The 14,421-nt window shown below is 46.6% G+C and overlaps 1 pseudogene across 1 annotated transcript; it reads left to right on the top strand.

Annotated features, from left to right (window-relative positions):
* Positions 1 to 11,762: 11,762 nt before the first annotated feature.
* Positions 11,763 to 14,132, top strand: LOC308473528 (NEDD4-binding protein 3 homolog pseudogene; annotated as a pseudogene). Its single transcript has one exon. The product of its transcript is annotated as an NEDD4-binding protein 3 homolog pseudogene (transcript).
* The last annotated feature ends 289 nt before the right edge of the window (positions 14,133 to 14,421 follow it).

Below are 14,421 nucleotides of genomic sequence, written 5' to 3'. Positions count from 1 at the left end.
TGATCCTTTATATTGGATCAGATTGTTACTATTAATGTTTGATCTTTTTATGTGTTGGAAGCCACCCAGAGTAGCTGGGGCAACCCAAGATGGGCTTGGTATAAAGAATTATCGTTATTATTACTATTAGCACACTTTGGTGTTCTTATGTTTGGGGAGAGAAAGGGCTAGAGCAGGGTCCTCAAACAGGAGGCCAGTTCACTGTCCCTCAGATACTGTTGGGGGCCGGACTATAGTTTAGGGAAAAAATATGAATGATTTCCTATGCACACTGCACATATTTTATTTGTAGTGCACAAAAAACAGGAAAAACAATAAAATACTTACAATGAAGAACAATTTTAATCAACATAAACTTGGAAGTATTTCAATGGGTGTGTGTGTGAGAGAGAGAGAGAGAGAGAGAGAGAGAGAGAGAGAGAGGAGGGCGACTGAGTAAGAGGGAGGAAAGAGGCGCCACCTCAGGCTCTGGGCAGCAGTGGCAACATCTGGCTGCTCCTCCCTCATTGCCCTCCAGCGAGAGACCCGGTGCCCTGCTGCGCCTTCGTGCTATGCCCACATTTCCACAAGCCTTTCTCAGTGATGGTGACGGCTCCTCCGGGCTTGGCTCCATGGGCCGGTCCCTCCCCCTTCAGACCCGCTTCGCCCGGCAACTGAGGAGGAGGTGCATGTGTGGAGAAGGAGAAGCTGGGTGGGACTGCAGTCACCGCCGAACCGGTGGTCCCTTCCCACTAACACTAACACCGGCAACATCTCACTCTCTCACACACATGCACACACACCCCTCCCTGGCGCACCGATGTGCCTGGGATTGTGATGGGATTGATGGGCGGCCGAGTGGGATGGGGCTGGAGAGTGTGGTCTGAGGAGAAGCTGGAAGGGATTGGACCCAGCCACTTGCAGGAGTAGGGTATGCTGGCCCGGGGGTTAACCCAAGCAACGCAGTCCAGGTCTGGTCCCGGATCCAAGGATTCTGTGAGGAGTCAGTCCAACAGGGCCAAGGCAAGTCTCAAAGCAGGAAACCAGGCTAGGTTGGGCACCGGGTCTCAGGCAGGTTCCAGGAAGCAGCAGTGTTGCTCCTGCAACCTGGGGCGGGCCTGACAGCCTTTTATCTCTATCGGGGTAACGGCTGGTCCTGATCCCCCGGTGACACACCTCCCTGTCTCCTCCTGCGAGTACTCAGGTCTCTCCTTCTCTCAGACCTGAGTCTCTGCAGCTCGGGAGATGTCAGTGGGTAGACCCAGAGGCTGCTTCAGCTTCTCCTGGCCCAACTGGTAGTGGAGCAGCTGTACTTGAATGCCCAGAGGGCAGCAAGGTAATCCCTGCATCTGGAGCCAGGGCAGGCTCAGGCCCCTGACTCGGCCCAGCTCGTGCTTGTTGCAGGGGAACCTGTGCAGACTGGGACTCTTCAGAATCAGGCCCCAGACTCAGTTCAGATGCCGCCTGAGGCAGAGGAACTGGTGCGGACCGAGACTCCTTCAGTTCCGAGTCCGAGCCCGAGTCCCAGGCCATCACATAGGGGTTCGGAGGGATGGAGGGAAGGAAGCTCGCGTTGGCTGTGGGCAACGGGAAGGAGGGTTCTGCAATTGCCAGGCAGGGTGGGTTCAGGACCCTGGTGGGCTGGATCTGGCCCACGGGCCGTAGTTTGATGACCCCTGGGCTAGAGGAAGTGGAGAAAGGAAGAAGCAGGGCTGGGGAATGGGAAGGAGGGTAAGAACTGGGAGAAAGAAAGAGGGGATTCCCTTTTTAAGCAAACCGAGGGAAAGGGGAGGCAAGGAGGAACAGAAATATTGGTAGTGGTGGGGGGGCAGAAAGAGGAGAGTGGGCAGCAACGCTGCCTCCCTCTCTCCTGGACTGCAGTGTGTGAGGAACCTGCCTAGGCAGCTTCCTTGTGTCCAGCCGCAGTTCTGCTCCTTGGTCACGCCTGACTCAGCGGCGGAGAGGAGGAGGAGACTTGGCCACAGCGCCCCTCTCCCTGGCTGGACTGTGGCACGCAAGCGGGACCCCTCCGTGCCCCATCCCAGAGTGGCGATAGCATATGCTCTGCCACTGAATATTGGCATTTCAATGAATGTTGAGAAAAGCAGGAGGAGGAGGTCGACTTTTTGTTGTGAGTGTGCATATGATTGGCGGCCGTGGCGATGTGTGCAATTTGTATTGGTGGAAAGGCGGTGCCCCCCCCTCCCAAAGCTAAATAACTCTGGGCAATCTCCCCCCCCCCAAAAAAAAAGCTCAACAACTGTGGGCAATCTCCCCCCCCCCCATTTTTCTGTTGCGGTCCAAAAAAATAAGGGTCATCTTATACACGGGGGCATGTTATACACGGAAAAAATATGGTATATTGTTCTAACCCATCCTGTGACCTTGCGGTGAAGGGTGAATGAGAAATCAAATAAAGAAGGAAATACAACCCACAACTGTATTTTTCCACAGATAAAACAGATTTTTAAAATTAAAAAATTCTACTAAGAGAGATACCAACAATATTTTGCCATAATAAATGCTCATTTTAATAAAGGTGACTGCCTTATTTTGCTTTAAATACCTTATTTGTGTTCTCCAGAACAATCTTATACATATCTACTCAGAAATAAGCCCCATTTAGTTCAATGTGCTGGTGCCTACTCCTGCGAAGTGTGTATGGGATTATAACCCCCAGCAGTATAAAGGTGGGTAAACAATTATCTTTTTATAGGGATTAAAGTTCATCATTCTGTGGTATGTGTCTACTGCAAATAATGTTTTAGAGAATATAGTCAAAAGAATAAAGCTGGGCAAACAATCCCCTTTTTATAAGGAAGGAAGTTCATCATTCTGTCTAACGCGAATAATGTTTTATATTAAGTGAAACAACTTTGTTATTAAATGGTTGTTTATTTTACATTTCATTATTTATATTAACATTTTTATTCCTTCAAAAATGAAGCAGGTTTTTAAGTTACTAATGGCTGAACTTTTTTTGTTTATTAAGTTGTTCAGTTAAATTCATACTGCCTAAGTTTCAGACCAGAGATTCACCAGATCAGGACTAACTCAATATCATTGGTACCCAAGTGGCCCTAGCAAATTTGAATCAAAATCCATTAAAATTCAAGTTTTAAGAGTTAAAATAAATTAACCCCCCCCCCCCTTTGCTCCTTCTACCTTCTCCATATTACTGACAATCAGAGGTGTATTGTTCTTACTGAAAGAACAGAATTGTCTCTGCAGGTACTATTTAGTACCATTTTCCGTTTTCTTTAAAGCGGGAGAAAGAGAGGATTTTGATGTGAGAAGTTATGCATTTGGCAAATGGGCCTGTCCACCTCCCGGTTCTCCAAGGTGAGGATATTTTCCTTTTTGTAGGGGGTCTGAGGCAACTAGAGAAAAGGGGCAGGTGAGGTACAGGCTACATAAACTACTAATTGGGATGGTCTATTTAAGCACAATTTTATTTTATATGTTGCATTTGTTTAGTCAAGATCTGATTTCTCACCTCATCTCTGTTCATTACCAATGATGTTTGCAAGTGCGTAAGTGGTGAAATCAAGAGGGTCAGCTAATCTAACTTGCCCACAAACTTTGTGCAGACAGACCAGGATGGATGTTCAACAAGCAGGTCATTTGAAGTGACCAGATAAACTGCTGTACATGCCTCAGTCTCCAAGCAGTGAGGTTTCAGGGATTCCAGAATATATTTTGGGTTGATATCCTTTGAGTGAGGTCATTTTATGGTGTTTTTGCCCACAGATGACCCCTCAGTGACATCACCTCCAGCCAGGGGAGGGAAGAGGTGCCCTCTTTTGCCACATCTGCTGTCACCTTCCTAAGGTGTCTCCAACTACTTTGTTTCTGTGACACTTTGTCCCTAGCTTACATAGCAAAGGAGATGCTTGCCAGACCCAGCTACAGTCTGACCATTTCAGTAGTCAGCCTCTTCTGCAGACCCCCAGTCCCTTGACTCCACGGGCTGGAAGTAATCCTGAGATGACATCCAGATCACCCTAGTCCCCTAACAACACCCTCAGAACAATTGCATTTTTGCTGCTACCTTGGGCAAAAGTCGAAACAAAAATTTTCTCACCTGGGTGGATGGGCACATAACTGTCTAATCGCAGCTAGAATAATATCCTGGATTTCTCTGTTGATTTCTACAGTCAACTCTCCATTCCACCCCGAGAGGAAAAATAAGGAGAGGTCCAAAACAAAGAGGTGGGCTGCTCTATAATTTTTTAATCTCTCTATTTAATCTACATTGGGAACAAGGAGGGGGAGGGGAATAGCTACAGTAAATTTGAATTTGCTGCCCCTATGGATCCTGCCGCCTGAGGCAGTGGTCTCACCTTGCCTCAGGGGTGGGCTGGCCCTGCCAAAAACCACTCCATTTAATCAGCCTTTGAGCAGGGGTTCTCCAACTTGATTCCATGGACCACCAGTGACCCATGAACTTTATTCAGGTGGTCTGTGGTGTTGCTGTGAAGAACACATACACTTTGAACCCTATGCAATATGAGAAAGAAAAGAAGCAATAAAAATGCAATTTAAATCCACACTGCATCTAACACAATGCATAACAGTTGCTATAACAGATGGTGGGTGGGAATCATTAAATGGTCTGCCAAGACCCTCAGCAATTTTCAAGTGGTTCATAAGGGGCAGGAATGGGAACATCTTCTTTAGAGTGTTCGGCAGACCAGACAATCTGGAAATGTATTAAGCTCTGCTTGTTCACACTCAATTCTCTCCAACATTATAGCATTAGAAAGAATGGTATTTGCCTCTCAGACAAACAGATCAGTTATCTATGGCAAATGGGACTTTATCAACACTTTCTGAGGTAAATTTTTATTTGATTAGCATGTGTTGGTTGGTTCTTCTGCTGCACATCACCAAAATGTATGTATGCAAGAGCAGAAAGTAAAGTTCCCTTTACGATTAACCAGACAGGCCACAGCAAGCTGTTGAATAGAGATAAAAGCGCTTTTGCATATCACTGTGGAAAAGAACTGGAGTTGCCTTGACGAGCCGTTTCGTTTATGACCCCTCCCAGTCAATCAAAAGGTTGCATCTGGACGTGAGAATGAACTGCATGTATCACTATGGTTGCCGTCCTTATCATAGTTAATTCTGGTTCTGAAAGGAAAAAATAAAATCCCTGCTAGGAACAATTAATGTGCAAAGTAGTGAACACATTGGTGGGGAGGAGATAATTTTTAGTCAGGGGGACCCAGGGCTTTAAAGGGGCCTAGGCTGCAAGCCTATTACCACAGTGAAAAACGGAAGCAAAAGTCTAGATCAAACTTGAGGATTTTGTTTTTTAATGCAAACTCCCCCCTTCGCCCATTTCTTTGTTTCTGCATTAGCGCTCCAGACCTTGTAAAATTTTGCAGAACTAGTGCTGGCAGGACACCAACACTGCATTGTTCCCCAAGGACATTCATGTGGAGGGCAGAGGTGTAGGAAGGTCAGGTGGTACCTGGTGCGTAAAATTTCTTGTCAACCCCCCCCCCCCCCACAATGATTTTTATTTGATTTTTTGCCTGCAAAAATGGTTTTACCTTATTTCATATTTTCTTACAAAGGAATGTGGATTCTGGGCCTCTGATAACAAGTAAGCGACTGTGGACAGATACTTAAATCTACAGGATGGATTGTGTTTTGGCTCCACTGAATTGAAATTTCAGCCTTCACGACATACACGGCCAAGTAAACAGTTATTTTTGTGAAGGAGGTCAAGATATTAACTGACATGCATGAAATTTCAGATATAGCTATATAATCCCTAGTGTAGTAAGATAAGACCTTTGGAGCAGGCATTTTCAACAAAAAGCTTTTTATGAACCACCCTAGTAGGGCAGTAATTGTTCCTTGATAATTTGTCACCCCCCCTCCATGATGGCACCTGGGATGCCCCCCCCCCACTCCCTTCCTATGCCCCTGGTGAAGGGAAAGGAGAGTTGGGTCCCACAAGATTGCTAAAGAAAGCCAAACGCATGATATCAGCGAAGAAGAACCTGATCTTAAAATCTGCCAGTAGCAGATACTTGATTGAGAAGCATAGGCGCCGGCTCTAGGTGGCCAAGGCTCTGGAGGACCTTCAGTGGGGTTTTTTTAAGGTTGGCATTCCTTTATTTTTGGAGCCGGGTGCAGAGAAATGTCAGGCCCTCATGGAACATTGTGCGCACGTCAGGACCCCTCGGTGCGCTTCAGAATGGTGAGTGGCAAAGGCAAAGGGTTTCTCATGCCACAGTTCTGGAACTCTGTCGGTGATGAGTACTGAAAACATTTTTACTCCAGAAGGCAATCTACAATTTATTATTGCTATGGGGCACTTGTTTAATGATGCTGCCTTTCAGTTTTTTGCTGTTATTAATGATGATGACGGCACTTTTGTATAGTGCTTTCAGCAGTTAGATGAGTCCCAACAAGTGGCCAGGCAGGCTTAGAGCTCATAGCTGTCAACTTTTTCCTTTTTTTAAGGGAAATTCCCTTATTCCGAATAGGATTCCTCGCAAGAAAAGGGAAAAGTTGACAGCTGTGATAGAGCTGCAAGTCCACTTTTGCATCAGAAACTCTGCTGGCTTACACCAGTCAGCTTGTTGTTCTTTCTTGTTTTCTCCCCTGTTAGTTCCAGAGGATCCAAAGATGTCAGTACCCCCCTGTACAGCCAAGTGTCCCATTTTGGGGACTCCCAATGACTACAGCCAGTGGCACTTTATCACCTGCCTAGGCAAAGTTTGGGGTCCACCACTGGAGGCCATCCCATCCATCCCACCTCCCACCTCCAACTGAGAAGAGTCGAGATTCACAGCAGAGCCGCGTCCTTCACTGATGTTGGTTTCTGTTTGTGCCACTGTGCAGCTGCTTGGAGTCACAAGGCTCTGTTTACATTCCTGAGACCTTCCAGGCTCCATTTTTCCTCCAAAGTCTCACGGGAGACGGGAGACGGGATGTGACGTTAGTGGTTTCCTGTTCCTTTGTTCCTTTGTTTGTTTCATTGCTCTCTGCTCTCACAGGGAGAGGATGTATTTTTCTTTGCTCTCTGCGCAGCTTAGTAATAAAGCATAGCATGTAGCCATAAATCTCATCACTTCTGCTTCTTTGAAACTCTGCTGAATGGGGGAACGTGCCTGAGACTTTATCAAAGGCTCAGGTCGTTAATTATTCGTCGGAGGGCGATTCTGAAGGACTTGGCAGGAATATGAGCTTCATCAGCTTGGCCGAGTGGAGATTCCGACAACTCATAGCTCAGTTTCTTAGCCACTGAGTCACAGCAGCTCTTACATTTTAATTCCCTGTGAGAAGCAGGATATAAATAATTTTAATAATTAAATAAATAAGAACCAATGCATGCTGCAGAACAACATGGTCTCTGAAAGGCCTGCAAATGTCTTCTTTTTCTGTCAGGTGCCGTATTTTTCGCCCCATAGGATGCACCGCCCCATAGGACGCACCTAGTTTTTTTGGGGGGAAATAAAGGGAAAAAATTATTTCCCCCCCCCCCCAGTCGCGGGGGCTGGCGCGGGGGAAGCCTGAGCTTCCCCTGACCCCAGCCCCCAGAACAGGCTGCCGCCCCAAGCCTTGCGCGCCCGGTGGGACCTCCTGCAGGGCGCTCGAGGCTTGCAGACATCGGCCCGAAGCAGGGGGCGGGCTCCGCAGCTGGCCCCCTGCTTCGGGCTGCAGGCTGCCGCCCTCCCGCCGGGCACGCGAGGGTTGCGGATAGCTTCCTGAAGCCTAGAGAGCAAGAGGGGTCGGTGCGCACCGACGCCTCTCGCTCTCCAGGCATCAGCGAAAGCCTGCATTCGCCCCATAGGACGCACACACATTTCCCCTTCATTTTTGGAGGGGGAAAAGTGCGTCCTATAGGGCGAAAAATACGGTACCTACCCCTTCATGGATGTTGGCTTCCCAGCTTTGCCGACAGGCAGATTTGTTTGATCTTAGTCTATCTTTCCCATTTCTCAATGCATTTCTTCATCACTTTCTCAACCACAAAAATACAGGTTCTTTTTGATGTGGATTGTTGATGATGGTGGTGATGATGATGATTGTTATGTACTGAGTTGAATAGGAACCAAAATGCAGCCGTCTGATTGGTCCTAGAACAACAGGATTCAGAATGCAGCAGTATGATTGGTCCTAGAACAATGCAGCAGTATGATTGGTCCACAGGAGCCACCCAATCCAGCTCCAGGTGGAAGTGAACCCGCAACCTGATTGGCCTACAGGAGAATCCTGGAATTAGCCAATCACTTGCAGCCCATTGTGTAAATAATGTATATAAAGCAGATATTTTGGGGAAACTTTCATTCCTCGCTACTATGAGCTGAATAAAGAGCACGAAATCCACACTTGACTCTGAGTATATGTCAATGATTGTCAGTATTGTTATTATTTGTGGGGTGCTCATTTCTCTGTACATGTTGGTTGGGAGGTTGAGGCAAGCAGATTTGCACCACTTTTGTGCATTTTTCTTGGAGATGCTGGAAAAACACACACATTAGAAGAAGAAGAAGAAGAAGAGTTTGGATTTGATATCCCGCCTTTCACTCCCTTTAAGGAGTCTCAAAGCGGCTAACATTCTCCTTTCCCTTCCTCCCCCACAACAAACACTCTGTGAGGTGAGTGGGGCTGAGAGACTTCAAAGAAGTGTGACTGGCCCAAGGTCACCCAGTAGCTGCAGGTGGAGGAGTGGAGACGCGAACCCGGTTCCCCAGATTACGTGACTACTGCTCTTAACCACTACACCACACATTACCTGCCCTTTACTCCATGTGATAAACTATGGGGTTGTATAAGGCGCCCTGGGCTCATTTTCTGATGGTCCAGATATATATGTGTAAAATAACAATAATTAAAATAATTCTGACAGCACCTTCTGTAGCAGATAGGTAGCTTTTTGTATATTTTCCTCCAAATTACATCAAATTCCTTCCCCCTTTGTCCTTCCCTTTTTGCCTGCTGATCTTCAATCCTATGCATCTAATAAAAAAATAGCATTCTTTGCTACTCACAGTTCAGCCTCAGCAGCAGCAGATAATGTGGTTTCTTTAAATTTTATTTCTGTTTAGTGTTATTTACTTTACATTGTGCTATTTGCCTCTCCCAACCCTCACGTGCGCACGTGATCTGTGGCACATGCATTGCCCTTTTGTAATTCTACCCATTACGTAATTTGACATCATTAAGCAGTTAAAGTCATGTAGTCTTATGTTATAAAGTATAAAGTTAATTTTAATTTGTTTGTGCTCCACGTTTACAGTGAAGGAGCTTATTCCCAAGGAGGAAGCCCTAACCACACAAATAACATCAACCTCAATAGCTGGACTTTGGACTTTGCCATCACCTCCAAGAGCTGGTCTTCGGGAAATATTCCTGGTGCCAATAATGTACATTTTTAACCAGTTTTTGAAAGAAAAAGTCAAAGATTATTTACTTTTAATGCTGTAGTTCTATCTTAAATTAAGAATAGTTATCTCAAGAATGTTGTACATTTACAGGTGCCTTGGCAGTGTTTTTCCAACAGTTGTTCTCAAGAATGTGGTGTATGAGCAAGCTGTAGAGGGAAGTGGGGCTTGGCTTGCAGTCATAGCAGCGTGACATCTTTGAGAAGAGGGAGGGAACCTTCCTTCCCTTTGGGAATTCTGCCGCTGCTGCTACTGGAACAGCAAGCCAGATAGAGAGGGAGGGAAGTTAGCGGGGGTGGGGGGTTGTAGGACTCAACAGGGAGTTCAGAGAGGGGCTGCACAGCGTCACATTTCTGATAACATGTGTGGGTTGCAGCATGGGCCCAGTTTAGCTCAGAACAATCGCAACAATCCAACCCAATATTTTGGGTTTCTGTTCCAAATTATTATTAAATTCCACACAGACTTCCCATATTCTGGACCTCTGAAGAACTCCTCAAAGATGTCACGCTGCTATGACTGCAAGCCAAGCCCCAGGAGCACTGCACCTTTACAAACTGAAGGGAATAAGTACACTAGTCCTTAGGGTGGGAACAAAGATAGTGAGCAGCGTGCCAGGTGCCAGAAGAGACAGCTCAAGCAGAAGAGACAGGGAAGGAATTGCCATATTCAACAACAGCAAGAGTAGCGAGGAAGGAAAGTGGGTGCAAGGGGGTTGGGGAGAATTTGAAATCTCCTCTGGGTCAGATTTTATTTATCTCAAAGAGTAAATACCCTGTCTTCTGATCAAGGCACTTTACAACATATTATAAAAATACGTCTTTTGGTGATGGGGCAACAAAGAGAGTTGCGGGGGGGGGGGCATTATGTTCAGGCTGCCGCTGTCCTTACATGGCATACAACAACCCAGAAAAATTATGCACACCCTGTTAAGTTGTGGGTGAACATATCAGACGACACAGCGATTCTTCAAACAGCTCTTCTTTATTCAGATGCCAGAACAGAACTAACTGAGGAGCTCAGTCAGCCTGTTTACATAGAGCTCCAGAACAATTGTAACTGTTGCACTTTCTAAAACTATCCAATCACAGAACGTCACTTTTCGATCCTTCATTTGCATACAAACTATCTAATCACAGAACGTCACTTTCAATCCCTTATTTGCATAACTATCTACAGTATCCCCCTGCTGGCCGAGGGTGAGAACATCAGTACATAACACACCCCACCCGGAAGTGTATTTCCAGGCAGCTCTGAGGTAGACATAATTGTCCCTAGAGGATGAAGCTTCTCCTCCTACTCAGGACTCTTTGCATGGTTTATTTCTATGGATCATGGCATCTGTGATGTCTGCATGAGTTTAATATAAAATATACCCCTCACAAACTGTCTGTGACCCTGGTACAAGCTCCTATCTCAGACATGGCTTGGAAAGAATAATTAACACCCTAACTCCTAATAGCTGCAGAAAAGATCAGCATACTAATCTTTGTATTTGCCAGCAGACTTAATTATCACCCTCCCGTAAGCAGGAACACAGGCAATGAATGTATGATTCAGGAACTGTAGAGACAAGTCTTTCCCAAAATTAAGGTTGTGTCCTCTTCACTTTGAACTTCTCTTAGAAAGCACAAACGACTTTTGTTATTCACTCACCAAGGAAGGCCTCTCTCCACTCTCCGTAGAAGTTAGTTAAAATAAAATAACACTTAAACCCCAGATTTCCAATGGTTGGCAAGCAGCTGGAGACCCACTTTGCTCCTCAAGGATCTCCAGGATAAACCCTACAATTCACTGGACCACAGAGTGAGTGTTGTTGCCTTGCTCACATAGGATATTGAAAGGGAGAGCTTAATTCTCACAGAAGGCATAGACGTCCAATCCCTGACTTTGTGCTTTGCTTGCTCCAATATCAGGTATGGCCCACTGACCCCTCTTTTAGTGTGGGTACTGTAGCACATCTCTATCTTCACTTTTTTTAGTCTTTGGCTAGTTAGGGACTCTTTTACTTTTTAGAATCAAGGTGTGTTGATGCACCTAATGATTACAGACCCTCCAACATTTATCTGATGAAAATAGGAAGGTCCTAAGGAAAAGAGGGGCATTCCGGGATCAAATCAGAAACTGGGACAGCTTCTGTAAATCCGGAACTGTCCCAGGAAAATAGAGACACTTGTTTATTTGCTGCCCAGGTATCTGCAACCTCGCTGTCTAAAGGTGTAATAAACCCACCTTTTCCTACTTATAAGCCCAAGTGGGAAAAATTGCAAATGGTTTTTTTTCATTAACACACACAAAACAATGAAAGGATATCATATTTTTCAGTGTACAGTGGTAACTCGGGTTAAGAACTTAATTTGTTCTGGAGGTCCGTATGTAACCTGAAACTGTTCTTAACCTGAAGCACCACTTTAGCTAATGGGTGCTGCGCCTCTGAAGCACAATTTCTGTTCTTATCCTGAAACAAAGTTCTTAACCTGGAGCACTATTTCTGGGTTAGCGGAGTATGTAACCTGAAGCGTATGGAACCTGAAGCGTATGGAACCCGAGGTACCACTGTATAAGATGCCCCCATGTATAAGACGACCCTTATTTTTTTGAACCCAAAATTAAGAAATCGGGCCAGAGCCCAAACCCGCACCGCCCGCACCCGTGTCAAAGCCCAAACCAAACCCAAGTCCAAGTCAGAGCTTGGGCCGCCCACACCAGAGCCAGAGCCGGAACCCCTGAGCATTCACCAACCGTGTATAAAACGACCCCCAAATTTTGACTAAATCCTCTAATATATGGGAAAATATGGTATGTTGTTAGCAACTAAATAAGAGTGCAAAGAATGAATATGTAAATGGATGGGAAGACAAGGATTATGGAGCCAACCAAGGGGCTGCAGGAGGAGGAGGAGGAGGAGGTCGCGGAATGGAGTCCAGCCCAGTCTAGCCGGGGATCAGGCTGCAGGCAGCCATCATGTGCTGGCATTCCGCTTGTGTTTAAAACTCCATAGCAACAGAACAGGCCTCTCATGTGGCCGTTAACCCCTGCCATTGTCTGTTTGATACCTTCACTCTGGATTCTGAGGCTGACAACGACGGCAGCATGGGCAACGTGGGCAGCCGAGTAGAGAAACGGGATTTCTTGCCGACTTCTCCAGGAGGTCTGCGTGGCATGCGTCAGCCAGACGGACTGCTCCAGAAAGGAACATCACAGCATGGAGTTTTTGGCTACTTCCATTGTGGCAAGCGGGACACCCGGGCTGAGAAGAAGCACCAGTCATCTGGAGGTGGCTTTCAAAGGGACTATGAGTGTGACCAGGAGAACCAGTCCCCCGAGCGGTATTTCCGGGACCATCAACAGGCAGCTGATTTCTCCAAGAGCTCATTGCCTGAACATGGATGCTTCAACAGGTGTCGGATCAGACCCTCTGCTTTCAAGGTGGTATCATGGAAGAGCCTGTTGTGCATGCCGAGGCGGTCATCAGCCAAAGGCCAGAAGCTCTCCAAGAGCAACAGGAGCTTGGCCCAGAACAGCACCAGCAGCTCCTCGCAACGCAGCCCTCTCCGCAGTCACCTGCTGCACACCATCAGCCTGGACGGGAGCACAAATGATATCCAAAGCTTCCCCACCAGCACTCCACGTTTCAAACTTGCTCCAGCCCAGCTCAGTGCTTCTGTAGGCCACAACAACCACACTGGTGACTCCTTAGACAGGGCTTCCCGGTGGCCACGGGACCCCTTGGCTGTAGACAAAACACCTCCGTCTTGCAAGAGCCTGAGTCCCCTGCAGAGCTCTGGGGAACCACAGCCTCCGAATGAACCCCCAAACTCCTTGGAAGATGTGATGAAGCAGCTCGAGGACCAGCTGACTGAGAAGGGCTTGGAGAGAAATCTGAGTGAGAATGATGATCCCTTCACTCAGATATTTGAGGACAAATGGTGTTTGTGGATAGATGAGCTGGATGAACTGAAGCAGGAAATTCAGCTGCAGCTCTACAAAGCTCAGCAGCTAGAGAAACGGCTGCTAGAAGACCTGGACCTGCAGCAGAGGCAGTGCAAGGAGCTGCAGCACCGACAGGAACAGTTGGGGGACTCTTCCCAAACCTTGCCAGAGCGTGGCTCCCCTGTTCCTCCACGGGACTCTCCCATGCAAGCATGCCAGGACGTTTCGGCTTGTGAAACAGATGGCTCTAAAAGTAGGGGGATGCAGGGGGAGAGTGCAGAGGGCGCTGAATGGCTAAGGGGAGAATTGCTGCGCGAGAGGCGCCAGGCCCAGCTGCAAGAGGCAAACTTTGAGCAGGAGCGGAAAACTTGGGAAGAGGAGAAGAAAATAGTCCTGCGCTATCAGCGGGAGATGCAGGCCAGGTATGTGGAGATGTACTCCCGCAACCAGGCACTGGAGAGGCAGCTAAGTCAGTTCCGGCAGTTACAAGCTGAGCCCAGATGTATCAGCTAAAGGTCTGGTTCACCTCGTCCATAGAGGATTTTGAAGACTGCTGCCATCCATGGAATGGAATCCCAGCATTGCTCCTGGCATTTTCCGTCCATCCATAGTTGCCCTTGCTCTGTCTAGCTTGTTGCTACTTTTCATAATTTTGTTTATTCCACCACTGGATTAGTGTTTAATTTTCCATTCTTTTAACTTTGTTTGCCACCAATTCATACAACAACACTCTTCTATTTATGTAATTATTTGATATATTATTCTTTCCTATGTACAAATATTTGAAATTTGTTAATAAAATATTGGACACAATCTGCCTGGTTGAAGATAATCATAGTAGAACAGGTTCTAACACACAAACTCATTAACTGAATTTAGATCAACATATCAGCTGCTGTGTTGTTGTTGTTATATTGCATCTTCAAAAAACGCAACATTTCAGTTATAGGGTCAAAAGTCTATTGCAGGTCCATTTTTTCAGCCAGAAGACAAGACTTGCTGGCTTTTCATTGGACGAGTCGGATGCGATCACTTTTAATATAGAATAACTTGTCAGGACTTCTGCTGATGTGACTACAACCCCAGAGTCTTCCGCGACTGG

This window comes from Podarcis pityusensis, assembly GCF_964106645.2.
Source record: "Podarcis pityusensis genome assembly, chromosome: 3".
Taxonomy (NCBI): domain Eukaryota; kingdom Metazoa; phylum Chordata; class Lepidosauria; order Squamata; family Lacertidae; genus Podarcis; species Podarcis pityusensis.
Note: the sequence above shows the minus strand (reverse complement) of the source record. Positions and strands in the feature narration are given on the sequence as shown.